Source organism: Hyperoodon ampullatus, assembly GCF_949752795.1.
Source record: "Hyperoodon ampullatus genome assembly, chromosome: 10".
NCBI classification, from domain to species: domain Eukaryota; kingdom Metazoa; phylum Chordata; class Mammalia; order Artiodactyla; family Ziphiidae; genus Hyperoodon; species Hyperoodon ampullatus.
Window position 1 is genome coordinate 53,679,939 of NC_136923.1, and position 26,344 is coordinate 53,706,282.

Consider the following 26,344-nt stretch of genomic DNA (forward strand, 5'->3'; position numbering starts at 1 on the left):
ATCTCCTCCCTCTTGGACCTCCTTCCCCACCCACATCCCACCCATCTAGGTCATCACAGAGCACCAAGCTGAGCTCCCTGTGCTATATAGCAGGTTCCCACTAGCTATCTATTTTACACATGGTAGTGTATTTATGTCAATCCTAATCTCCCAGTTCATCCCACCCTTCCCTTCCCCCTCTGTGTCCACACGCCTCTACATCTGCATTTCTATTCCTGCCCTGCAAATATGTTCATCTGTACCATTTTTCTGGATTCTACATACATGCGTTAATGTACAATATTTATTTTTCTCTTTCTGACTTACTTCACTGTGTACAACAGACTCTGTCTAGGTCCATCCACATCTCTACAAATGACCCAGTTTCATTTCTTTTTATGGCTGAGTAATATTCCATTATATATATGTACCACATCTTCTTTATCCATTCATCTGTCGATGGATATTTAAAGCAAGCAGTGTTTTCATATATGGAGGACCCCATTTTTGCAATGCAAAGATTTTCTGTACTGTAACTAAGAAATAAGAAGCTACAGGAAAGTGGGTTCAGGACAAACAGTAGAGCTAAGATTCCGGATTTTTTTTTTTTTAAAACCTTGAATAATCACATTTATTCTTTTTTTTTTTTAAATAAATTTATTTATTTATTTATTTATTTATTTATTTATGGCTGCGTTGGGTCCTCGTTGCTGCACGCAGGCTTTCCCCCGTTGCGGCGAGCAGGGGCTACTCTTCGTTGCGGTGTGCGGGCTTCTCATTGCGGTGGCTTCTCTTGTTATGGGGCACGGGCTCTAGGCATGCGAGCCTCAGCAGTTGTGGCACATGGGTTCGGTAGTTGTGGCTCGCGGGCTCTAGAGCGCAGGCTCAGCACTTGTGGCACACGAGCTTAGTTGCTCCGCGTCATGTGGGATCTTCCCGGACCAGGGCTCTAACCCGTGCCCCCTGCATTGGCGGGCGGATTCCTAACCACTGGGCCACCAGGTAAGTCCCAATCACATTTATTCTTTCTGCGATTTTGTTTCGTGCTGCTGAGTCAGCCCTGTAGGGGAGGGAGAGAGGAGAACACCACCGAGCCAACCCTGCTTTCCCCCAGTTCCCCTTCGAGGAAGATCGCGCGGGAAATCTGAGAGGCCGACAGAATTTTCAAGCTGCAGGTCCAGTACCGCCTCTAAAAGTGCTTGTCAACTCTGGCTGCAGGCTGAACGCTGTCAGTTGGGAACATCACCGCCCCTCCTCCCCCCACCAGGTAGAAAGCCAAGCTTGCAGCCCTTCCCTTGTTGACCTTGTGTCCATTTCCCGATGACTCTGCTGTGTACACAGAGGTTCACCTTCTGCGCCCTCGCTATGGCTCTTTCACAACCGTCTCTGCCGGCTCTTTGCAGATTGATCTGTTAGCATTAATGCAATTATCAGTTTATCCTTATCATAATCACCATAACAGCTCCTACTAAAATTTACTTTTACGATAGTCATTAATGGAATCTGGCTCCTAAGTGACTCACAAGCGTTTTTCCTGCCTCTGGGAGAAGCCCAACCGAGCCTTCATGCAGAGGGAGTGGGAATGTTCTCTGGCAGGAACCACACTCCTAAGTGCCTTTAGGAAACCGCTCAGGGCTCCACCCGGACTTTCTCCCTCACCCCAGCTCCTGGCACCAGCCCTGTGTCATCTCAAAAGGCAAGGCATGCAACAACAACGAAAAATGCAGGTTAAGGGAAATTAAATACAATACTGTAAGTTATCTCACACTGTAAATTAATTTTAAAGGGAAGACACAATTAGGTTACTCTGGAGCCTTTCAAAGCAGGCTGTTCATTCAGAAGTAAGCCTAGTTTGTCCTCCAAAATCAGGTTCCCGTTCCTGCAAATTTCCAGGAGAGGCTGCATTGAATTGTTATTTCGAGTAAAATTCTTTTTTTTCTTTTTTTGACCGTGCTGCGCCGTTTGTGTGAAAGCGCCGAGTCCTAACTACTGGACAGCCAGGAAATTCCCTATAAGATTCTTTCAACAAATGATCTGTGAGATCCTACAACGTGCAGGGCTCTCCACTAAGTGTGGCAGCTCAGGGAAGGGAGGGGCAGCCGTCTGCCACTAAGCATCCCAGCAGGCTGACCACAGGATCAATTCTGACCCTGGAACTGGTGGCGCATGGGTTGGTGGTGGTGGGGGGGCGTTGCTTTTGTTGCCTTTTTAAGGAAGAAAAGGACTTTGACCCCTCAAAATGGAGAAAAATGGTATGTTCTAGTTCCTACTAGTGCATAATAAGCTGCCCTAAAACTTAGTAGCCAAAAAGATTCATTTTATTATGCTCACAGACCCTCTGCGTCAGCAATTCAACAAGAGTACGATGGAGACAACGGTATCCAGGTTCCCCAACTAGAAAGACTTCAAGGCTGCAGGTGGCCCCACAGCTGGGGGCTGGAATTTTCTGGAAGCATCTTCACTCACATGGGTGGCAGTTGATACTGCCTACTGGATGTGACCTTAGTTGGGGCTGTCAGCAGGATACCTGACGGTGGCCTCTCTGTATGGCAGGGTCTTCCTCACGACATGGTGGCTGGCCTCAGGATGGTCAGGTTTCCAACTTGGTGGCCCAGGGCTCCGAAACCGAGTGTTTCCAGAGAACCAGGCAGAAGCTGCATGCAGTTTTCTGACCTAGCTTTGGAAGTCACAGCGTGTCACTTCCACCACATCCTATGGGTTACAAAAGAGGCACCAAGGTGAGCTAGCTCAGTTTCAATAGGAAAGGACAGAGACCCTCACCTCTTAATGGAAGGCATATGGCTAAACACTTGGCACAGGTGTGCTGAGAAAGCACAGGAGCACGTGGTGTGCTTCCAGCTGCCTGGTGGTCTGTGCTGCTGGAATTTCCCGTGCAGAGTAGAAAATGGGGCTGTGAATGCGGACCAGAGCCCCAGTTTGAAAAATCTTTACTGCCTTTGTGGCAGGCGCCATATCTGAGGCCACACATCACAGAAGAAATAGAACTTTGTTTTTCTATGAGTCAATCTGCTTTTTCTTTTGAGAAATTCCATCAGGGCGTGGAGACAATCTCAATTCTGGCAGTTCTCTGCCACTCTGGGTTACTCACCAGAGCGAGCTCAGTCCCCCCTCCTCCCTTCTCCAGGGCGTATGCTGTGGGGAGGGAGCGAGGTCAGGGCTAACTTCCATCCCAGCTGGCATCGGCCCAGATGTGCCTGTACCTGATTTGTCCTGGGATGTGATTCCAGCAGGGTGTGCCATGTTGTCCCTTACTGCTGGGCTTCTTGAGCTTGGCTCTAGTTCACCTAAAACTGCCCCCTTCACAGGGCATGTGGGGGTGGGGTGGGTTTTGGCTCCTCTCCTGCACCTCCCTGGGGCTGCAGGGAGCTCTGGGAGGTGCTTTGGGATCTTCTCTGTCTACCTACTGCGTTTCACTCCTGTGCCAGGCCAGCTGCACAGAGACAGCTCAAGACCTCAGAGGTAACAATCAGGCTCCTTCCCCTCTAGAACCTCCAAATCTATCTGGCAGCTCTCCCTTACTCCCTTTGCCCTCAAAAACCAGGTTCCCTCCCCTGCAAGTTTCAAGTAGAGGCTGCATTGAATTGCTATTTCAAATAAAGTTGAGAGATACCATTCTTTCAGCAAATAATTTTAATCACTCTCCCTTACCTTTTTTCCACCCCAAGCAAGGATTCCTTAAGATCTAACCCAACAGTAAACCCCTGGGACTCGGAATGTGAATTTGACCACATTCTTCCAAAACCTTTTGTATTTATGCCCAGAGGATCTCTCTTTTCCAAACTCAAAGGTAAAGATTGGACTCAGGTCCTGAGTCATTCCTTCCCTGAGGCAGTGCAGAGGAAAAGACAGCTCCTCAGCGTGCAGAAGGTCCAAGGGGTAAGAGTGAAGAGGGAGAGCATTGATCACCTCGTATACTGAAAACATTCCCATTACAAGCCTGGTGAGGCAAGCACAGAGGTGCACCGCTCATATCCCCTTTCAAGGAAGGGCTGGTTGCCCAGCTCTGAGAAGTGTGCTTGTCTGGCAGCTTCCAGCCTCTGGCTTCTTCAGAATCTGCCTCAGCTTCCCCACCCCCCCAATTGTGGTAAAGTAAACATAATGTAAAATTTACCATCAGTGGTATTTAGTCCATTCACAATATTGTGCAGCCATCACCTCTATCTAGGTCCAGAACATTTCATCGCCCCAAAAGGAAACCCCAAATGCATCAGGCAGTCAGTTCCCTTTTGTTCCCTCCCCCAGCTCCTGGCAACTTTCCCTCTACGTCTCTATGGATTTGCCTACTCTGGATATTTCAAATACATGGAAGATATGGCCTTTTGTATCTGGTTTCTTTCACTTAGCGCATATACAAGGTTACTCTATTGGCCATTGTGATTAGTGCTGCTGTGAACATTTGTGTGTAAGTTTTTGTTTGAACACCTGTTTTCAATTCTTTTGGGTATATTAACTTAGGAATGGAATTTCAGGTTCATGTGGTAATTTTACATTTAACTTACTGAGGAACCACCAAACTGTCTTCCACAGTGGCTACACCCTTTCACATTTCCACCAGCAATGTATAAGGTTTCCAATTTTTCCGCATCCTCACCAGCACTTACTATCTGTCGTTTTGATCATAGCCATCCTAGAGGGTAGACAGTGGTATCTCATTGTGGTTTTGATTTGCATTTCCCTAATGATAAATGATGTTGACCTAAAAAAATGCACAACGTGAGAGTTGTGAGTTAAGTTTTATTTGGGGCAAAATGAGGACTGCAGCCCGGGAGACAGCGTTTCGGATGACTCTGAGAAACTGCTCCGAGGAGGTGAGGGGAGGAGCCCGGATATACAGGAGTTTTGCAACAAAGGGCAGGTAGTCGGGAACCTCAAAAGATTGTTAAGTAAAGAAAACCAGAGATCTCAAGGTAAGGAATTTAGCGCTTTTCTATGTATGGAAAGATGCAGGAGTCTGGGATTACTGAAATCATTCCTCTGTTATGCACCTCAGCTATCTGGGGCCAGCATCCTGTATTTTTGCATCCTGTATTTTCACCTCCTGAGTTTCCTCAGGGCTCAACGCAGGGAGTGGCTGCAGTCTGATGGTCGCTAGATGGCAGGTATTCTTTTCAGACCCGAGTTTCCTCCCAGCTCACCGGCTCACATTGGAGGGCTGCAAACGTTGATGACTGTGACATCCGTTGTTTATTGATATGGCAGGAAATATTCCATGTATAAATATTCCATTTATCAATGATGTTGAACACCTTTTCATCTGTTCCTTAGCCATTCGTATATCTTTGGAAAAATGTCTTTTCAAATTCTTTGCCCATTTTTCTTTTTTAGTTTTTTTTTGGCTGGGGGTGGGTAACACCCCCCACCCCGGGGGGGCCTTGAAGCTTACGGGATCTTAGTTCCCCGACCAGGATTTGAATCGGGGCCACGGCAATGAAAGCGCTGAGTCCTAACCACGGAACCGCCAAGGAATTCCCCTCTTTGCCCATTTTTAAATTGCATTGTCTTTTTCTTGTTGAATTGGAAGGGTTCTTTATATATTCTGGATACCTGCATCAGCTTTTAAGTTGAGATTCTCTCTCCTGGGGCATCCCCTGGCCAATGACCAGGTAAGACAGCTATAGGAGGTCTTGGCCAATTCCATCCTACAGAGGATGTCTCTACAGGGAGAAATGTTGCCAGATCTGCCTCACAGTCAGTCGGAGATCTCACCCTGCCCAATCCTGCTTCCTCCCCTTTTTTCTCTTGCCAGTGTCACTCCCAGTAAATCTCATGTATGCCCCGCTCCATCCTAGCAACTGCTTCCCCAAGTATGCAACCTGCAACAACCAGATGACAGCGGGGTTTATCCATTCTTCTTGTTTGACTGGATGTAGTCACAGCCAGGTGACCACATCAAGATGGGGTGGGGGTGGGGGAGGGTGTGTTCCGTCCACGCGACTGTTTTAATTTGGGGCCTATAGTGTTGTCCAAACACATGCACACAACACACACACACACAAGAAAAAATACATAATACTAATATAAGAACATTTTGAATTGTAAACTTTAAATATTTTCAAATATACTTTTTTGTTATTTCTGTATTTTATTTACTTATTATTATTATTATTTTATTACTATTTTTTTTTTTTTTTGGCTGCACTGCATGGCTTCTGGGATCTTAGTTCCCCAACCAGGGATCGAACCCAGGCCCTCGCAGTGAAAGCATCAAGTTCTAACCACTGGACTGCCAGGGAGTTCCTGTTTATTTTCTATTAAATTGAAGTATAGTTGGCTTACAATGTTGTGTTAGTTTCAGGTGTACAGCAAAGTGATTCAGTTATACATATATATATATATATATCTCTTTTCTTTTTCAGATTCTTTTCCCTTATAGATTATTACAAAATATTGAGTATAGTTCCCTGTGCTATACACTAGGTCCTTGTTGGTTATTGTTTCTTCTTAAAGCAATCTGGGTAATTTGTATTTTCTAGAAGATCATCCATTCACTTAAAGTTTCAAAATCATTACTTATAAACATGTACACGTATAATAATATTTATAATCAAAATTGTGTTATTACAGGAAATTTGGAAAAGTAAGGAGAAAATAAATACCACTTATAATCAACTTAAAGAGAGAGAATCACTCTTAACATTAAGGGGTATTTTAAGTTTAACATTAAGGTGTTTTAAGTTTAAAAAAAAATCCTACATCTTTGTTTTTATATCTATGTTAAAAACAACACAACAGGCCCAAAATGGAGTTGCTTATGCCACACCCAATGATACCAAAGAGTCTTAACTTAATTACAGTTTCAGCCTCTCCCAGAAATGGAATCTCTTTTTTGGCTGCACTGCGTGGCTTGTGCGATCTTAGTTCCCAATCGGGGATTAAACCCGGGCCCTGGCAGTGAGAGCTCAGAGTCCTAACTACTAACTACTGGACCACCAGGGAATTCCAGGAATCTTAAACTAGTCAGTCCAGAATCACCTGATCAACACCATTAGGTCATCTGCTTGATAGACCCTGCCGTGCCCTAAAGGAAAGTGACTGCGATTACCAACGCACTTTTTTGCCTAGTATAGCTTCCTTATTCCTGCTCCCTTCTGGCTACAAAAGCCTTTCATTTCATTACTCAGTTGTAAAAAAGAATGAAATCTTGCCATTTGCAACAACATGGATGGACCAAGGGGGTATTATGCACAGTGAAATAAGTCAGACAGAGAGACAAATACTGTACGATTTCACTTATATGTGGAATCTAAAAACAAAGCAAAGGAACAAATATAACAAAACAGAAACAGACTGACTCATAGGTACAGAGAACAAACTGGTGATTGACAAGGGAAGGGGTAGGAGATGAATGAAGTAGGTGAGGGAGATTGAGGTACAAGCTTCCAGTTGTAAAATAAATAAGTCACAGGGATATAATGTGTAGAATTGGGAATATCATGAATAATATTGGAATAACTTTGTATGGTGACAGATGGTTACTGGACTTATCTTGGTGATCATTTTGTAAGGTATAAAAATATTGACTCACTATGTTGTACATCTGAAACTAATATAATATTGTAAGTCAATTGTACTTCAATTAAAAAAAAAAGTCTTTTATCCTGCGTAGCTTCTCAGAGCTCCTTTCTCTCTGATAGATGGATGCTGCCTGGTTTGAACCAATTTTTTTTTTTTTTTTTACTTTTTGCGGCACGCGGGCCTCTCACTGTTGTGGCCTCTCCCGTTGCGGAGCACAGGCTCCGGATGCGCAGGCTCAGCAGCCATGGCTCACGGGCCTAGCTGCTCCGCGGCATGTGGGATCTTCCCGGACCGGGGCACGAACCTGTGTCCCCTGCATTGGCAGGCGGACTCTCAACCACTGCACCACCAGGGAAGCCCCTGAACCAATTTTTGCTCAAACTCAAAAATTTCAATAAGCCTCAGTTTGTCTTTTCACATCTCCTTTAAAATTTCTATGTTCTTTTCTTCTTTTTTTAAAATACATTTTTTTTCTGAAGTTTAGCTCTTTATTAATTCTTTAATAGCTCCTAAAATGTTTATATTAATCTTACTGTTTTCTAGATTGTTACTGATTTTTTATTTTGTCTTTGTAGTTTACTTGGAGTAGTCTTTTAGTCCATCTTAACTTCTAGATAAGGCTTTTTGTCCATTTATTTTATTCTTCTTATCTAGGATATGGTTTTTGTTTTTGTTTTTTGAACAGCTTTATTGAGTTATAATTTAGCTACTGTGAAATTCATCCATGGTTAAATGTACAATTCAGTGATTTTTAGTAAATGCACTGAGTTGTGCACACATCACCACAATCCATTTTAGCCCATTTCCATCATGCCATTTTATAACTCATGCGTGTTTGCAGTCAGCCCTCATTCCCACCTCCAGCCCCAGGCAACCACTGGTCTGCTTTCTTTATTTGTAGATTTGTTCTTTCTGGACCTTTCATGTATTGGAATCTTATAGTATGCAGTCCTTTGTGCCTGGCTTCTTTCACTGACCATAATGTTTTTGAGGCCCACCCATGTATCAGTACTTCTGATTTTTTAGATATGTCCACCTACTCCTTTCTGGTGGGTTTCCCCCTAGATTCAGGCAGAAATCAGCACTTTGCCGAAGTCTCAAGAGGACCCTTTTGAAAATCTCTGGAACTCCCAGTGCAACTCCCTTATCTCTGCTACTTACTCCAGATCTTTTAGATATTTTATAAACAACTTTTTTGCTCTTATGTAAAAACACTTTTTTTTTTTTTTCCCCCCCGAAGTCTTCAGAATGATGCTCCCTTTCCCTTGAAAGCTGCAGAATCTCTTCTAGGATGTATAGATTCTCTCCTCTGTGAACGAGGAGATGGTCACCGGTCAGGTGACTGGACTGTTCTTACCCCCTTCATTGAGGGAGGTGTCAGATTTCTCCCTTCAGGCTGATGGAGAACTGGACTGCACTGTTTTCCAAAACAATTTCTGGTGACCGTGAGGCTTTATTCTTTTTTCTTGGCTGCGTTGGGTCTTTGTTGCTGTGAGTGGGCTTTCCTTAGTTGTGGCGAGCAGGGGCTACTCTTCCTAGTGGTGCAGGAGCTTCTCGTTGAGGTGGCTTCTCTTGTAGAGCACGGGCTCTAGGTGCGCGGGCTTCAGTAGTTGTGGCTCCTGGGCTCTAGAGCGCAGGCTTAGTAGTTGTGGCGCACGGGCTTTGTTGCTCCGTAGCATGTGGGATCTTCCCGGACCAGGGATCGAACCCGTGTCCCCTGCGTTGGCAGGCGGATTCTTAACCACTGCACCACCAGGGAAGTCCCTGTGAGGCTTTCTTCTGACAGAAGCAAAACTTTTTTCTGCTCACATTCTAAGATTCTCTGACTGCAGAACCAGTCCAGGAAGCTGCCCAGTGGAGTGAGAGGGCCATCTGCCTCTTGCTTGCTGCCCAGCCCTCCTAGTGAGCCCAGAGGCACATTCTCTGTCAGATGGGGTGCATGGGGGGCCCTTTCTTCCAGCACTTATTGTTCTGGGGTTGCTGCCTGAGAGGATGCTCACCTCCCAAGATGCAGCGGGCGCATCAGTAATGGTAGTTGTTGTAATTGAATGGGGAGGGTGCCAGACAATGCGGCCCAACTTTGGTTTAGACCAGTTTATTTTTTTAAATTTTTATTTAAAAAGATTTTTATTGGAGTATAGTTGATTTACAATGTTCTGTTAGTTTCAGGTGTACAGCAAAGTGAATCAGTTATGCATGTACATATACCCACTCTTTTTTAGATTCTTTCCCCAAATAGGTCATTACAGAGTAGTGGGTAGAGTTCTTTGTCCTATACAGTAGGTGGTTCATACCAGTTTAAATCAAGCTAGCTTGCCTAAACTAGCAGGACTTCTGCCTAGGTGTTTGGTCAGAATGAGGGGATAAGTCGTCTACTTTGTGGCTGTCCATGGTGCAGAGAGCTGAGTGGGTACCATCACGAGCGTGTTTTACAATCAGTGTCTGTTCAAGCACAGCATTCAGTGGGAAGGTCTTTTTTTTTTTTTTTCTTTCAGACTTTGCCATGTGACCTCTATCTTTCACTTGTCTCCCTGTGTCATTCTGAAGGAGCAGCATCTTAGCAAGTTGGGAGGTGCTGGGGGTCTACCCCCTGTTAGCCTTGAGGCAATCTAAGGATTTTGTATTTGATTGTGTAGGAATTAGTAAACTCTTGACAGTTTCAGAGTGGAAATGGAGAGGTGAGTGGGTCCCGGGTCAGAGTCGTGACTCTGGAATGGAGACTAGTTATGGGGCTACTACCACCATCTATAATGCATAAGACAAAAATGGTGGTCTGGCCAGGGCGGGACAATTGGAATGGAAAGGAGGGAAATGTTTCTCATTTTTTCCTTAAAAAATTTTTTTGTGTGTGGTAAAATATATGTAACATAATGAGGGACTTCCCCGGCGGTCCAGCGGTTAAGACTCTGCACTGCCACTGCAGGGGACACAGGTTGAATCCCTGGTCGGGGAACTAAGATCCCACATGCCGCATGGAGCGGCCAAAAAAATTAAATGCATAAATAAAATAAAGGATATGCAAAACAAATTCAATTAAAAAAAAAAGCTTAAAAAAAAACCCATAATGCCGTACCTGGAGTAGTCAAATTCATAGAGACAGAAAGTAGAATGGTGGTTAGTTATCAGAGGTGGAGGCGAGGAGGACAGTGGGTTAGTCTCTAATGGGCACAGAGTTTCGGTTTTACAAGATGAAGAGTTCTGGAGATGGAGGTGATGGTTGCACAGTGATGTGAATGTACTTAATGCCACCGGACTGCACACTTAGAAATGCTTAAGTTGGTAAACATTATAACGTAGAATTTTTTTTTTTTTTTTTTTTGCGGTACGCGGGCTTCCTACTGCTGTGGCCTCTCCCGTTGCAGAGCACAGGCTCCGGATGCACAGGCTCAGCGGCCATGGCTCAAGGGCCCAGCCACTCCGCGGCATGTGGGATCCTCCCGGACCGGGGCACGAACCCGTGTCCCCTGCATCGGCAGGCGGACTCTCAACCACTGCGCCACCAGGGAAGCCCTATAACGTAGAATTTTAACCTCTATTCTATTTTCTGTCTCTATGAATTTGCCTTTTATTTATTGCTTGTTAAATCTGTGAAGATAGCTTGAGTTCTCTTCCTGCCAGAAGGTTGAGGGATAGAATGAATGGATATACTCTTAAGGGCTCTTCCAATGATTGTTATTTTTTTCTCTCTCTATATATATAATTTTTTTAAATTATTTATTTATTTTTGGCTGCGTTGGGTCTCTGTTGCTGCCTGCAGGCTTTCTCTAGTTGTCGCACGTGGGCTTGTTGTGGAGCATGGGCTCCAGGTGCTCGGGCTTCAGTAGTTGCAGCACGTGGGCTCAGTAGTTGTGGTGCACGGGCTTAGTTGCTCCACCGCATATGGGATCTTCCCGGACCAGGGCTCGAGCCCGTGTCCCCTGCATTGGCAGGCGGATTCTTAACCACTGCAGCACTGGGGAAGTCCTGCAATATTTTTATTAAAAAATAACATCAGTATCTGATCCTATTGTACAGATGACATTATCTGTTGTGAGTTTCTGTTTTAACATACTTTTTTTCTTTTTTTAGTTGCTCTATAGTTGATTTACAATATTGTGTTAGTTGAAGTGTAAGCAAAGTGATTCAGGGACATATATATATATATATATATATATATATATATATATATATATATACTTTTTCAGATTCTTTTCCATTATAGGTTATTATAAGCTATTGAATATAGTTCCCTGTGCTATATAGTAGGTCCTTGTTTATCTATTTCATGTAGAGCAGTTGGTATCCCTTAATTCCATATTCCTAATTTATCCCTCCCCTCTCTTTCCCCTTTGGTAGCCATAAGTTTGTTTTGTTTGTCTGTGGGTCTATTTGTTTTGTGTGTAGACTCATTTGTAAAAGTTTTAGATTCCACATATAGGTGATATCATGTTATATTTGTCTTTCTCTGTCTGACTTCACTTAGTATGATAATTAGCATATTTTTTCTATAAAATATCTTTATGGTGTATCCTACAACCCACCCCACCCCCACTTTCCCATATCCAGGTTCTCTCTGGGGTGGCGGCTGTGTACCTGATGAGACTCTCTATTGCATTTATATTTCCTATTTCTCACTGTTTGCTTTTACATATATGCTCTTCCTGTATCAGTTTTTTCCTCTTGAGTCTACCACCAAATAGTCCTTTAAAAGTTACTAATATCATTAAATCAGCTATACTTCAATTAAAAAACATTTAAAATAATTTAATTAAGTAATTAAAGAAATTTTTAAGTTACTAACATCAGAATTTTGTGGAGTCTTTCAGTATATTCAAAGCCTTTCTGATTAAATAATGGGAAACAATCTAAAAAATGTTTTTTTGCAAGAAGTTGGCCTCTGGCCCAAATCATAATTTAAAAAAATTATGTTCAATATATGAAAATTAAAAGTTCTAAATACCAGCAACCTTGTCTTCATCTGTGAGCTTAAAATATATTCAGACAGGACAAACCCAATTTCTCTCCCTGAAATTCTAAAATTGTGAAGTGGGGCTCCCCTGGTGGCGCAGTGGTTAAGAATCCGCCTGCCAGTTCAGGAAACACGGGAACACGGGTTCGAGCTCTGGTCCGGGAAGATCCCACATGCTGCGGAGCAAATAAGCCCATGTGCCACAACTACTGAGCCTGCGAGCCACAACTACTGAGCCTGTGAGCCACAACTACGGAGCCTGCATGCCACAACTACTGAAGCCCGTGTGCCTAGAGCCCATGCTCCACAACAAGAGAAGCCACCACAGTGAGAAGCCTGCACACCACAATGAAGAGTAGCCCCCTCTCGCTACACCTAGAGAAAGCTCACGCGCAGCAACGAAGGCCCAACGCAGCCAATAAATAAATAAATAAAATAAAATAAAATTGTAAAGTGCTTTACTTTTTTTTGTAGGTGAAGTTCACTTTAGTTCTCCTTGATTATTTTCAATCTGTCTATTTCCCTTGTTAAAATATTTCATATCATCTTACCACCCCCTTGAGATAAAGAAGTACTTTTGGAAAAAATGTGATTCCAACCAGAGAATATTTTATATAACTTAAAGGTTGTGCTTAGTAAAATTTTATCACGTGCTTCCTCAAGAAAATTTAGATACTATAAATCTAGCCTCTAACCTCCTTTGACATAATCCTCACTCTCACTTTATGACACAGTCTCTTCTGTTTTATTTAATGGTTTAATAGAATCATGTTTGAAACTGGCTGGAAAGCAATTTCAAGAAATGGTTTACAGGCTACGTTCAATGGGCAAAGTTAGAGGATTTATTGCTCTTGGATATAACATTATTATTATTATTAAAAATTATTTGTTGATTGCTGGTGGTTGTACTTGGAGCCACGTGAGACATAAAGAAACCGTATTCACTGCCCTACGCCCCATTATCTGGCAAATAAAAACGATGTGTCTCTATACGGTTTCTCTGGCTCTGCCTCAGATATTTTCCCCGTAGAGTGAGACGATGCAGTTTCACCTTATTTTCACTGGCTCTCTTCGCATGTGTATTAGATTCCCTGGCAGTCAAGTTGAACTCCCTAAGAGAAAAAGCACTAGAGTGCTGAGGTGTACCAGTGACCTCTGCCGGCACGTAAAGTTGATTCATGACTCCAGGACGGGCCTTACTTAGGCTGCCATTGCTCATTTCTGTGAGTGAGTGTTGGAAATAACCTTAGAGGTTAGTGTCATTCCAAACTCACTGGAAGAGAAATTTCCCCACAGGAATGAGATAAAGGGATTTCTTCCCTCACATCGGCAAGGACACTTGGCAAACTCAGCTTGTGCCCACTTTGACAAGCGTTGTCTCTCTTTAGCTTGTTCATGCCCACTGTACTGTTTATTCTCTGCAGGCCTGTTTACCAGATCGACAAGGGCAGGGGCCACGGGGGGATGCTCTCTGGACCAAAGGCCCTGCCCCTTTTGTTCTGGATTCCAGCTGAAAGCAGAGTTTCTTAAAGCACGGCTTTCCAGCTCTCTAAGGAAGAAAGGCGGGAGGGAAGGAAGGATAGAAAGAAGGAAGGGAGGAAGGAAGGTATTTAGAATTAGGCAGTCACTCAAAAGATTTATTTGTTTATTTATTTGTTTATGGGACTTCCCTGGTGGCGCAGTGGTTAAGAATCTGCCTGCCGATGCAGGGGACACGGGTTCGAGCCCTGGTCTGGGAAGATCCCACATAGTGCGGAGCAACTAAGCCCGTGCGCCACAACTACTGAGCCCGCGCGCCTAGAGCTCATGCTCCGCAACAAGAGAAGCCACCACAATGAGAAGCCAGCACACCACAACAAAGAGTAGCCCCTGCTCGCCATAACTAGAGAAAGCCCGCACGCAGCAACAAAGACCCAACACAGCCAAAAATAAAAATAAAAATAAAATAAATGTATTCATATTGAAGTATAGTTGATTTACAATGTTGTGTTAATTTCTGTTGTTCAGCAAGGTGATTCAGTTATACATATATATATTCTTTTTTTACATTCTTTTCCATTATGGTTTATCACAGGATATTGAATATAGTTTCTTGTGCTATACAGTAGGACCTTGTTGGTTATCCATCCTATATATAATAGTTTCCTTCTGCTAACCCCAACCTCCCAATTCTTCCCTCCCTCAATTCCCTCTCCTTTGGCAACCACAAGTCTGTTCTCTGTGTCCGTGAGTCTGTTTCTGTTTCATAGATAGGTTCACTTGTGCCATATTTTAGATTCCCCATGTAAGTGGTATCATATGGTATTTGTCTTTCTCTTTCTGACTTACTTCACTTAGTATGATAATCTCTAGGTCTATCCATGTTGCTGCCAATGGCATTATTTCATTCTTTTTATGGCTGAGTAATATTCCATTGTCTGTATGTACCACATTTTCTTTATCCATTCATCTGTCAAGGGACATTTAGGTTGCTTCCATGTCTTGGCTATTGCGAATAGTGCTGCTATGAACATAGAGGTGAATGTATCTTTTTGAATTATAGTTTTGTCTGGATATATGCTCAGGAGTGGGATTGCTGGATTATATGGTAATTCTATTTTTAGTTTTTTGAGGAACCTTCATACTGTTTTCCATAGTGGCTGCACCAACTTACATTCCCACCAACAGTATAGGAGGGTTCCCTTCAAAATATTTTTGTAATGGACTGTGCTAGGCTCTCTGATGATGGGGCGGGGTGGGGGAGAACACAGGTAAAATATAGAAGGAACCTTTCCCAAGCAGGGTATAGTTAATTAGAGAGGATAAACCGTGTGTTCCAGTAACTGTAGCACAAGGTCAAAAGTGGGAAGTGCCACAGGGGTTCTAGATGGAGAGCTGGGGAATCCAGAGCACAGAGCAGACTTCTAGTTGGTCCTCACATTCATCAATAAGGACACAGCAAACTAAAAATGCACCATACCTTCCACAATCTCTCTTTCCTCCTACCTTCCATCAATTATTTCTCATAAAAGGAGCAGATTTCTTAGCAATGGAAAAGGAAAGAAGACAGAATGAAGAGGATACCAAACATTTAAAAATACAAAAAAGGAAATAAAGAATCTACGAGCTCCATATGTTTCCAACCTGCTTAGAGAGGCTTAAAATATAAAAACCACATCTTTGTAACATTCTTCCTTTTCAAGAAAAGGGAAGAAATACATTTTATATTGCAACTGAGTGTGCATATTATGTGTGTGGGTATGCGTGTCTGTGTCCAAAACACAAGTTTTACAAACCAATACTTGCGATGAAAGAATTATCTGTTATCTATTCTGTAGCTGATGGTGGCTGGGATGTAGAGGGTGAGGGAAGAGAGCACCCTGGTCTTTGGTTGAAGCAGTTGGGTCAGATGGTGGTGCCATTTACCGAGATGCAGAAAATGGGGGAGGGACAGTTTTCAAACACTTAGAGAGAAGAAAATGAATGGAATAAAGATCTCTGATTCGGCCATGTTATGTTTGCATTACTTACGATAGTGGCTCTCAGACATTTTGACTGTGACCCACCGTTGGACAGACATTTGACGTCAAGACCAAGTTGACTGCCACATCTACCTATGTGAGCACGTGTGCGTATGAGAGAGCGTCTGTATGTCCTCCTTCCTGAGCCGGACCACATAAGCTCTGGGCTGAGAGATGGGTCGAAAGATACCAGCTAAAGAGAGGACCTGCTGAAGTGGCGCGGCCATCATGAACGGGGAGGGAAATTCTCAATGTTTCCCTTAATCCCAGGCTGAGCCCCCATCCAGAACCCACTTCCAGAACCCAGCGGCTAGTTATTTTCAAAAGGCCAAGGTGGCTGACAGATCAAAGACAGCTATCCATTCTCTCCATTGCTCCATCAGGAAAAGAACAGAAAGGAGGAAGCTCTAGGTCTTGTCTTGCTGTGAGATAAAGCTAAATTGTGAAGCCTGAAGAGGCGTCTCCATTTTTTGCAGGAATCTGCAAAAAATCCTCTTGCGTAAAATCTGAACACATTCCAAAAAAAATTTTTTTTAAAAAAGAAATAAAGAAAAAAAGGAATTCCCTCGTGGTCCAGTGGTTAGGACTCTGCGCTTTCACTGCCGAGGGCGCGGGTTCAACCCCTGGTCAGGGAATTAAGATCCCACAAGCTGTGTGGCCACGGCCAAAATTAAATTAAATTAAGTAAAAAATCTGAACATATTCAATTTTCTATTAGGTGGTTTTTTTTTTTTTTTGAGCTAAACATACTGGAAAATATATGGAAAATTTTAGCAAATACTCCCATTTCCAACATCAAGATTTTTGGGGTTTTTTTGGCTTCGCTGCCTGGCTTGCAGGATCTTAGCTCCCCAACCAGGGATCGAACTCAGGCCCTTGGTAGTGAAAGCACCGAGTCCTAACCACTGGACTGCCAGAGAGTTCCCCCAATGTCAAGAATTAATAACTGTTAATGTTCGTCTGATTTGCATCTCGTCTTCTCATTAACGAATGTGAAACATTATAGATGAAGCCGGCATACCCTTTAATCACCGCCCCAACCCGATTCCTCTCCTGTTCTGTGCCCTGACTTCAGTCAGCCCTGATGAGTTTGGTCTGTATCTTCCAATCCATGTTTTATAATTTTCATACATAATCATTTATAGCTAACGTAGGGTATTAATTTACATATCATTTCATTTATTTATTTATTTTGGCCTCACTGGCATGTGGGATCTTAGTTCCCCAATGAGGGATCAAACCCACGCCCGCTGCAGTGGAAGCACAGAGTCAACTGCTGGACCGCCAGGGAAGTCCCCACATGTCGTTTTATTAATAAATGACTCCTTGGCTGGCCATGGCTATTCTCACTCAAGCTAGCCTCCTAGAACTCCAAAGTTTGTCCTCTCTGGGCGTGACAACAGCCAATCTGGGGGCTGATGCAGATCTATGGATGCCAGTGCAGCATCTCTGGCCCAGAAGTGAGGGTATTACCAAGGAAGTGAAGAGGGCTCTGGGGAATGTCGGTCCTGCACCTGCTTCCTCAGCTTAGAGCGCTCTCGGCTAAAAATAGCAGAAGTTGTGTACCATCTGCAAAGCGCAGCTGTGAGGGCCCCTGTTTGGAAATGAAGGGAACGTTAGCATCGCTGGTCATTTCCCAAGAACAATCTTTGTTCACGAGGCAAAGTGTACTGCATATACTAATTGATGGAGGGTTTTCTCTCATGACCAGTGGTATGTGGTAGGAAGCACCCTGGAGTAATAGTCACTAAGGGATCTTTCAGACACACATAATTCCTTTGGCCGTCCCTTTAAGCATCGCTGTAATCACATCAATCTGGGTTCTAAGTTGAAGTTATACTAATCAGAAAAGGAACTCCTTAAACAATACTAAGGTTCTTACAGAATCTTAGTGAGGACCAAGGAGTTGGACTTGGAGGCCACGGAGCCGAGAACAGTGCCCAACACCCTGCTCCAGCGTTTCTTCCCAGACAAAGCTCGTTTCTGTGACTTTCAGCTTGTTTGTGGCTATGCTTCCTTATACTATAAATATTTTTATAAACTAAAAATGTGTGTGTGTGTGTGTGTGTAGGTAATACCTGTACATGGTACACAATTAAAAAGTTATGAAAGGATAAGGAAAAAGAAGTCTCCTTCCCTCTATCCCAGTGGCTCAATTTTCTTTCACAGAAGCAGCCTTATTTTCAACTCCTTGCGTGTTCTTCCAGAGAAATGCTATGCCTACGTATATATGTTTATAGATTTGTTTTTCCTTATACAAATCATAGCACACCATATACCATGAGTTTGTAACATGCATTTACCACCTAACACTATATTTTGGAGGTTATAAATACAGACCTGCATCATTCTTTTCAGCAGCTGTATCACTCAGTCTAGGGTAGGTTAGGCTACAGTAACAAAGAGCCCCCACATGTGATGGCAGCATTACCCTGATACCAAAGCCAGACAAAGATATCACATGAAAAGAAAACTACAGATCAAAATTCCTCATGAGCACAAGCACAAAAATTCTTAATAAAACTCTATCAAGTCAAATTGATCAATGTAGAAAAAAGGATTATATACCCTGACCGAGTGTATTCCCAGTATATCCTGTGTCCTAGGTATGAAAGGTTGAATTAGCATCCAAACATTAATTAATTTAATGTACTATACTTATAAAGTCAAATAAAGTAAAAGACTACATGATCATTACCATAATATAGAAAAATCTAACATTCATTCATGATAAAAGCCTTCAATAAACCAGATAGAAGGGTACTTCTCAATCTGATAAAGGACATCCATGAACAACCTACAGTTAACATCAGTCTTAATGGGGGAGGACTAAATGCTTCCCTTCCCAAGACTATCTACTCTCATCACTTCTACTCAGCCCTGTACCGGAGGTCCTAGCCAGGATGATAAGGACAATAAGAAAACAATTCAACTTAGAATCAAACAGAACAAGATACTTAGGAATGAATTTATCAAAAGTAGTGCCAGGGACTTTCCTGGTGGTCCAGTGGGTAAGACTCCACACCCCCAATGCAGGGGGCCCAGGGTTCGATCCTTGGTCGGGGAACTAGATCCCGCATGCGTGCCGCAACCATGAGTTCACATGCTGCAACTAAGAAGTCCTTATGCTGCAACTAAGATCCCGAGTGCCGCAACTAAGATCCTGAGTGCTGCAACTAAGACCGGGCACAGCCAAAATAAATAAATAAATAAATATTTTTAAAAAAGTAGTGCCAGATATATACACTGGAAACAAAATATTGCTGAGAGAAATTAAAGAAAATATAAATAAATACACATTATAAGTTCATAGATTGGAAGACTCAATATTGTTAAGATGGCAATTTCCCCAAAACTGATTAATTCAACACAATTCTTAACAAAATCCCAAACAGACGAGTTTTTGCAGAAATTGATAAGCTGATCTGAAAATTTTTTTTAAAAATTATTTATTTATTTATTTTTGGATGCGTTGGGTCTTAGTTGCAGCATGTGGGATCTTTCGTCGTGGTGCCTGGCTCTTCACTGCAGCACACAGGCTTCTTTCTCGTTGTGGCGTGCGGGCTCCAGAGCACGTGGGCTCTGTAGTTGTGGCACACAGCCTCAGTAGTTGTGGTACGCAGACTTAGTTACCCCGCGGCATGTGGGATCTTAGTTCCCAGACCAGGGATTGAACCCTTATCCCTTGCATTGGAAGGCAGATTCTCAACCACTGGACCACCAGGGAAGTCCCCTGATCAGAAAATTTATATGGAAACACAAATAATCTTGCAGAACCAAACAGTTTTGAAAAGGAAAAACAAAGTTGGAGCACTTATGTTGTTCAGTCTCAAAAACTTACTATTATAGCTCCAATGTGCATAAGGTATTATTATGCCAGTTAGGGTACCAATATACTGAGATGTGCTACAAAAGGGATGACTCTTGAAAACGTCATGCTAAGTGAAAAAAGCCAAATGCAAAAAATGAGTATAGTATGATTCCATTTATGTAAAGTGTCCAGAAAATACAAATTTAGATACATGGAAAGTAGATCAGTGGTTGCTTGGGACTAGATGTGGAAGGGAGATTGTCTGCAAAAGGGCTCTAGGGAATTGGAGGAAGGGGTGTTCTAAAATTCAAATGTGATGATCGTACAGTTTTGTAAGTTTACTAGAACTCATTGAACTGTGTAATTCAATGGGTGAATTTTATGGTATATAAATTGTATGTCAGTAAAGCTGTAAAAAAATAAAAAGGACAAAAGATAAAATTCAAATGCTGCACCAAACCATGAAAATTCACTGTCAGAGCCAATTGTATCATAAAAGTCCACAGGCATCCAGATTTCTGATGTTTTGTGTGATAGGCTTATTAACTCTGCTTCTACAGAGCATTTTGAGTGGAATTTGGAGAGAAATTCCTCCATCACTTTGGGGTCCACATTTGAACAAATATCTAGAACCATCCGAAGAAGAAGAGGCCCTTGCTACCCTGGCCAAAGATCACAAAGTAATTGTGATTTAATTTCTATTTTCTAGTTAAATAGAAATAAAGGATAGGGCTTCCCTGGTGACACAGTGGTTAAGAATCCGCCTACCAATGCAGGGGACACAGGTTCGAGCCCTGGTCCGGGAAGATCCCACATGCCGCAGAGCAGCTAAGCCCACCAGCCACAAATACTGAAGCCCATGCGCCTAGAGCCCGTGCTCCGCAACAAGAAAAGCCACCGCAATGAGCAGCCCGCGCACCGCAACGAAGAGTAGCCGCCGCTCAGCGCAACTAGAGAAAACCCACACGCAGCAACGAAGACCCAACGCAGCCAAAAATAAATAAATAAATAAAATAAATTTATTTTTTAAAAAGCTATAAAAAAAAGAAAGAAAAGATAAGAAAGGGAACTAACTTGAAGAATCAGACTACAATTCAAGCCATTGATCATGGAGCCAAGTGGAGATAACATGATGAAAGACTGCAAACAATTTCACATTTAACAAATTGTATAATTGCATTTTTAAAATGTGTTGAATCTTTTTTTTATTAACTCACTTCCACTCAATTATTTACATATGTGACCAATCCCCATTAGGTGGTGTGTGGCCGTTGAATGTACAAAAACATCAAGTTAAGAAAATGCTTTCGGGCTTCCCTGGTGGCGCAGTGGTTGAGAGTCCGCCTGCCGATGCAGGGGACACTGGTTCGTGTCCCGGTCCGGGAAGATCCCACATGCCGTGGAGCGGCTGGGCCCGTGAGCCATGGCCGCTGAGCCTGTGCGTCCGGAGCCTGTGCTCCGCAACGGGAGAGGCCACAACAGTGAGAGGCCCGCATACCGCAAAAAAAAAAAAAAAAAAAAGAAAATGCTTTCTATTCCAACTATCTAATAGAAGCTTACATGATCTTTGTCACTAGTCTTTCTTTGCAAATGTATTCCTTTGTTCAGAACTTTCCTCCTACCACACATTTCTGCTTAGTATGAATTTCCACCTCTCCTTAAAGACTTAGTTCAAATACCATTCCATAGCTCATTCCTTCTTGAGCTCTGATTGTTTGTGTAAATAGATTATCAAGTATACTTGTGTACAAAGAATGGTGCCTTATTCGTGGTGCCTCTAGGGCACCCTGCACTTAGTAACCTCGAAGTGTTTGTTGCATTGAGTGGAATGTGCCACCCCCTGGTGGCTGAATAGAGGAACAACTTCACCTTTGCTGAAGGATGGCCCAGTTCTTCAAACTCCTGTGGACTTTGGAGGGCTCAAAAATTTGTGGAATTCAATTCAGGAGAGTTTTGAGGGTGATGTTCTAAAATCAGAACGAGGTGATGTTTGCATGACCCCGTCAGATCAAGAGTGGCTTGGGCTCTCTCTCGGTGGAAATTACCTTTTTTCCATTTCTCCCCCCTCCTCTTCCCCTCTCACTTTCCCTTTTTCTCCCTTGTGGACCCCTTTTTTTTTTTTTTTCTCATATCCACCAATTTTGAAGTTTTTCTTCTTTCACTTCTTGTTCTCCACTTTTCACTACTCAGTTCTTTGAAACTGTGGTTTCCTTTTGATTTCTGCTTGTTTATATTCAGTTATTTCCAATGTGATCACACAGGAAACAATATTTTCTTTCTTGTTGTATTTAATGGACACAGTGGACCAAACTCCAAACTCAGCCACTGATGTTCAATTCCGGGGACGAAGAAGACCTCTTCAAAGAGGGTGTCTTGTCTTGTCTTTATTAACTTTCTTCCAATGTTGTTTCCCATCTCTTCTCTTGCTCACTCTTTTTTTGGTACTTGAAGGAGTCTTCTTAGGGTGAACATACAGGTATTAGAACACTCTCGACTCAACCAAAAAGCAAACTGAAGCAGAATGAGAAGGAATACCTGTCTCTGATCACAGATACTCAATCTGACTTTTTTTTTTTTTTGCGGTACGCGGGCCTCTCACTGTTGTGGCCTCTCCTGCTGCGGAGCACAGGCTCCGGACGCACAGGCTCAGCAGCTATGGCTCACGGGCCTAGCCGCTCCGCGGCACGTGGGATCTTCCCAGACCAGGGCACGAACCCGTGTCCCCTGCATCAGCAGGCGGACTCTCAACCACTGTGCCACCAGGAAAGCCCTGATTTTTTTTTTTTAATTTAAGTATAGTTGATTTACAATGTTTCAGGTGTACAGCAAAGTGATTCAGTTATAAGAGTATATACACATATATGTATATATATGTACAGATATATTATTTTCAGATTCTTTTCCATTATAGTTTATTACAAGATATCGAGTATAGTTCCCTGTGCTCTACAGTAGGTCCTTATTGTTTATTTTCTATCTAGTCGTGTGTCTCTGTTCATCCCAAATTCCCAGTTCATCCCTCCCCGCTTTCCCCTTTGGTAACCATAGTTTGTTTCCTATGTCTGTGAGTTTATTTCTGTTTCATAAATAAGTTCATCTGTATAATTTTTGTTAGATTCCACGTATAAGTTATATCATAGGATATTTGTCTTCCTCTGACTTACTTCACTTAGTGTGATAATCTCTAGGTCTATCCATGTTGCTGCCAATGGCATTATTTCATTCTTTTTTGTGGCTGAGTAGTATTCCATTGTATACATATACCACATCTTCTTTATCTGTTCATCTGTCAGTCGACATTTAGGTGGCTTCCATGTTTTGGCTGTTGTAAATAGTGCTGCTATGAACATTGGGGTGCATGTATCTTTTCAAATTAGGGTTTTCATCTTTTCCAGATATATGCACAGGAGTGGGATTGCTGGATCATATGGTAACTCTATTTGTAGTTTTTTAAGGAACCTCCATACTGTTCTCCATAGTGGCTGCACCAATTTACATTCCTACCAACAGTGTAAGAGGGTTCCCTTTTCTCCACACCCTCTCCAGCATTTATTATATGTAGACTTTTTGATGATGGCCATTCTGACCGGTGTGAGGTGATACCTCATTGTAGTTTTTTTTTTTTTTCTCATTGTAGTTTTGATTTGCATTTCTCTAATATTAGCGATGTTGAGCATCTTTTCATATACCTGTTGGCCATCTGTATGTCTTCTTTGGAGAAATGCCTATTTAGGTCTTCTGCCCATTTTTTGATTGGGTTGTATGTTTTTTTGATATTGAGCCTCAGTGTGATCTTTGTTCCCACTGCCCATTCACTGGTTCACTAATCCATGTACAAAGCTGATTTCCAAAGCACTGGGATCAAACTTCTTTACCATAATGGTTTAACAGCTCTAGTTTTCTTTTAGGAGTCTGTAATCACTTATTTCTTTAAGTTTAGCAATACAATGAATGTAATTGCTCAGAATTCACCTGGCATGATAGAATGTTAAAGCTAAGAGGATAAATGCTTTTTTTTAACAAATGAGAAAATTGAGGCTCAGAGGTGAAATGACTTACCTGATGTCACAAGCCTGTTTGTAACACAGCCAAGATGAAAACCCAGGTCTCTTAAATTCCAGTTTTGTGCACTTTGCAGTCTAAACACAGTGTGGAGGCATTAAGGCAGGGCACAAAGAGCCAGGACCTTGGACCCAAACAGACCTGATTTGAATCTCAGCCTTGCCACTTCCTAAATCACATTACGTAAGTTGTTTAAGCATGTTTCCTCCTCTGTAAAACTGATAGAATCTTGTACTGACCTTATAAAGTTGTGTGAAAATTAAAAATATAAAACAGCATAGGGAAAATGTGTAGTTCTATAAAAAGTAATTATAGTTTGAGACCAGTATAGCATAGTAGCTAAGAAAGTGATCTTTGGAGTCAAACACTTGGTGTTTCTAGTTGTAGGACCTTTGGAAAGCGATTTACCTTCTCTGAGTGTTAGTTTCCTCATCTGTCAAGTGGGAATAATAATAATACTTGTCTTTTAAGGTATCTAGAAGCTTGAATGAAATAATGTATGAAAAATTCAATGTGCTTGGCACATAAGTCAGAGCTCAATAACTCAGGCCTCCTACGGGCAATCCACTGAAGTAAAGAATTTAGTCTAGGAAATATTTTATTAGAAAATAGTATTTTCTTTGCAAAGGGATGAGGTTTGCAAGGAGAGCAGCAGTAACGACTTTTCATTGTCAAAAAAGTGTTAACAGCCACAAAGCACGAGCCATGGGGCTGCCGGTTCTTTACAGTCTTTTCCTTAATTTAACTCCCCCAATAACCCGACGAGGTAGGTATCAGAATACTCAGATGCAGACAGATGAAGTAACTGACCCAGGGTCATCCTGCTAATAAGCAGTTTCATTCGGGTCCAGGTTGCTCCAAGCTCTGTGCTATTATTCTGCTGTGCTATTTTAATTCTGTCTCCCCAGCTGAACTGGTAGGAGAATTAAAACCTGAGACTTTGAAAAACTGTACTAGATTTCGATAACCTATTCTAACCACCAAAAACTGTTAGAGATAGCATCTGTACATGGCTTTTATAAAATCAGGAAAAGCTCTTTTTTTTTCTTTTTAAAATATTTATTAATTTATTAATTTTATTTATTTGGTTGTGCCAGGTCTTAGTTGTGGCAGGAGGGCTCCTTAGTTGCGGCTTTTGGGCTCCTTGGTTGTGGCTCGCTGGCTCCTTAGTTGTGGCTCGTGGGCTCCTTAGTTGTGGCTTGCCAGCTCAGGAAAAGTTCTTTTAATGCTTAACCATTCCACGAAATCTCTTGATTATTCCTAAATGTAGCTCCTACCACAATTGGCTTTTAAACCCCGTATTAGTTTGCTAGGGTTGCCATAACAAAATGCTACCACCCGGGTGGCTTAAACAGTAGAAATCTATTTCTCACAGTTCTGGAGGCTGGAAGTCCAAGATCAAGGTGCTGGCAGGTTTGCTTCCTCCTAAGGCCTCTCTCCTTGGCTTGCAGACATCTGCCTTCTGTGCACACCCATCCTTGGTGTCTCTTCCTCTTCATGTTTTGTTTGTTTTGTGGTAAGAACACTTCACTTGAGATCTAGTCTCTTAACCAGTTTTTAAGTGCAAGACACAGTATTCTTAACTATGTTGTACTCAGAGCTCCAGAACCTATTCATCCTGTGCTAACAGAAATTTTTACCCATGGAGCAACATCTCCCCACTTCCTCCTTCCCACAGCCCCTGGCAACCACCATTCTACTCTCTGCTTATATGAGTTTGACTAGTTTATATTCCTCATATAAGTGGAATCATGCAATATTTGTCCTTTTGTGGCTGGCCTATTTCACTTAACATAATATCCTATAGGTTCACCTATGTTGTTGCATATGACAGGATCTTCTCTCTTTTTTTTATGTATAGAATGTTTATTGAAGTATTGTTTGTAATGACAAAAATTGACAACATAAAACATCTCATTTTAAGTTTTTACTTAGACCAAACCAACTATGCTATAGACTTATGACGAAATACTGTTAAATCACATAATATAGCTTCATGGTATACATCAAAGTGCTATAGTATTGATAAATCTTTACAAACGTGGGATGATATTCACATGTGTGTTTGTGTGTAACAGGTATATATTTGGAGAGAGGAAAAGATGAGCAAAAGGTGCATTTAACTGTATAGAATTAGTAAGTTTGATTGGGTTGTAGGATCTTCTTTTTTTTTTTGGTGGTACGCGGGCCTCTCACTGCTGTGGCCTCTCCCGTTGCGGAGTACAGGCTCTGGACGCGCAGGCCCAGCGGCCATGGCTCACGGGCCCAGCCGCTCCGCAGCACGTGGGATCTTCCCGGACCGGGGTGCGAACCCGCGTCCCCTGCATCGGCAGGCGGACTCTCAACCACTGCGCCACCAGGGAAGCCCTAGGATTTTTTTTTTTTTTTTTTTTTCTCTATGCGGGCCTCTCCCTGTTGTGGCCTCTCCCGTTGCGGAGCCCAGGCTCTGGACGCGCAGGCTCAGCGGCCATGGCTCACGGGCCCAGCCGCTCCACGGCATGTGGGATC